The sequence below is a fragment of the Eretmochelys imbricata genome, chromosome 7, assembly GCF_965152235.1.
Source record: "Eretmochelys imbricata isolate rEreImb1 chromosome 7, rEreImb1.hap1, whole genome shotgun sequence".
NCBI lineage: Eukaryota > Metazoa > Chordata > Testudines > Cheloniidae > Eretmochelys > Eretmochelys imbricata.
The window spans coordinates 104,297,574-104,300,342 of NC_135578.1; positions in this window are offsets into that span (position 1 = coordinate 104,297,574).

Genomic DNA, 2,769 nt, shown 5'->3' on the forward strand with positions numbered 1-2,769 from the left:
CCCAGAGCAGCCCAGGATCAGGAAATGAATAGGTGGCTTACAGTCACCTTACCCTTCCTCCCCATGGGATGCAAATTCTGTGCTGTCTCCCTTATCGACACTGTACAGAATCTTGCCCAAGTATGTTGGTCAGTCATGGACATTGTTGCCACATACCAATACCAGCCAAGTACCAGGTTTTCTGTCCACCTACCTGACAGCAAAACTTGATGCAACTGTTCTTCTGCTTACAAAGATCAGTGGTAGACATGAACGCCACTTAAAAATACTTTTAGCTTTACCAGAACTAAAAAATAAAATGAACAGGATTGTAACAGTTGAGAGAAATGATTCAGAGACTTGCAGTCTTCAGTGACAAGATAAGATTTGAAGGAGTACGGAATCATGGTCTCTTTCATAGTTATCCCTTCACCTTGAACCTCTGGATCTGTGACAGGAGCATGGGCCTAACAGTCACTATATATCTAGATAGTTCTGGAAAGTATAGCATCCAGGCACTGGCTGCCATGAGTAGGAATCAGCATATACCAATCATAATAGAGAACTGACAGGCGTTTTGTTCAATCTCTGCAGGAATTATTCTTGTTTTCTCCTACTCTTGCAATGTAACATCAGATACCATTATGCAATAGAGTCATTTACAGAATAAATCATTAAACTAAACAGTAAGACGACAACACAGAGACAATCTACAGCATATTTTCAATCTGCAGAAGTATTCTCCCAAGTAAATACCCAGGCGATGAAATATTAACTGGAGCATTTCATCTGATGGGGGTAAAGAGGATAGGCAGGGCGTGGGTGAGGAATGCAAATAAGATGCAAATTATTTGAGTACTATGTAACCAAGGTTAGAATTTATGCCTGAGATTGCTGTTACAATGCACATCTCAGTATCTAACAGCTTACTAATGACACTGTGTGAGCTGATTTCTTTTTTTAAAGTCTACATTGTATTGTAGGTTGATTATTACACACATTTTGAAATGTAACCCTCATTGCACTAGGCAAGAGAAAGTAAGGGCAAGATTCTGCTAAGGTTTAAACAATAATTCTCAAAGCTCACAAATTACCTTTTAAAATAAAAACATCTGGGCAAATGGTAGTATAAAAGCTAAATATTAGTTCAGTCAGATCCTCGTACACGCATAACCTTTTCATTGATATTTCCTCGAACATTTTATACTGAAGTTAGAAACAGGTGTTTGTTTTGGACAAACAGTCATCATAGTCAGGTTTTGCCAGAAATGCAGCAAAAGAGCGGATGGAAGGAATCTTGTTTGAAAAAAAGAAAAGTAAAAAATATCTGCAGAGATCTCTTTTCTGAAGAAAAACAGATGCCAGAACTTTGCATCGAAGTTCATCTGTACATAATTAAAACAAAACAAAACAAAAAAATGGTGATTCAGTACTCGGTACTAGCTCAAAAATATCCAGGTAATCTGCTTCTAAAACCAGTGATGTAAGAAAAAAATTAAATTTAAGTATGCTGATCCGATGCTGGTTGTCGTGAGTGCATGCTTTTAGCATAGACTGAGTAAAAAATAAATAAATAAATAAAATAATCAGCAGATCCCTTCCCCCCATCTTCCACCTCCCCCCCCTTTCAGATTGGCACATACAGCAGCAAAAGCAGATAAAGTAACAATATCCTGTTAAACTGTTTTTCAAAAAGTGTCAGGACAAGCAACATACAGACATTCATATGGAGCAAGTGCATCTGAGAACTAAGTGGCTGGAGGTGTTGACAAAAAATTAAGAACTGAATAATTAAGCTTGAGAATTAACACTCCAGGAAGCTAGATGAGGATGCTCGTATTGTGGCTGCCAATGAGGTATTGTTCTGTGGGCAAACATAGGACTTCCTATTCCCATGTCATCAATCAAGTCTTTTCAGAAGCACTATATTCCCTTAATGGTTTCTTTTATCTGTCCAGGGGGAAGTCATAATTACCATCATTTTCAATATTCATAGATTTCTATTGTCTTTCGCAATGAACATTTAGAAAAAGCTGTACTCAAGCCAGAATTTGAAAAATACAATAACTACCCTATATTTTGTGAATACAGCTTTGTTACTATGCCGCAAATACTAGTTGATTTTTTTTTTGCCCGCTGGCAAATCACAATTCCTGCAGATAGTTGGGGTTTTTTTATGCTCAGAAAGAAAGTCTGCATGGTTGAGGCTTGGAAACCTTATGCTTAAACCCCATATATGAACCACTGACCTTCTTTGTGTATTACTATCTCTTCTGACTACTGCATTATGGTCATCATCCAATCGTATTGTCAAAAGGAGCATGACAAACCTGCAAAGACAACACTTCCTTGTGTCTTTCTGTAACAAAATATTTACTCTATTTTACAAATATTGATCCTTTATGCTTGTTTATGAGTGATTACCGTAGCTGAAAATATCCACATCGAAGTGCTAAGAGTTGGAGGGCTTTCATTATGCACTCTCCCCTTCCGCAATCATTCTGATGTGCAATAGGGTGAAATGAAAATTATTCCCTCACAGTTGTCGTATTTCTGTTGTAGGAAAAGATTACAAAATTTTGTTATGCCTGGGTGGGCATGAACAATGTGAACAAGAATGACATACAAACCATAATCTCGTTGTTTTAGCCTCTTCCTCTAGCGAATTCCACCTTTTACCTCCACAATAGGAAAAGTTGTTGATCTTTTTAAATAAACAAGTCTCTCAACTCTAAATTGCATTTTCACATGTAGATGCATGAAATCTAGCTGACAGATATTAAAAATATA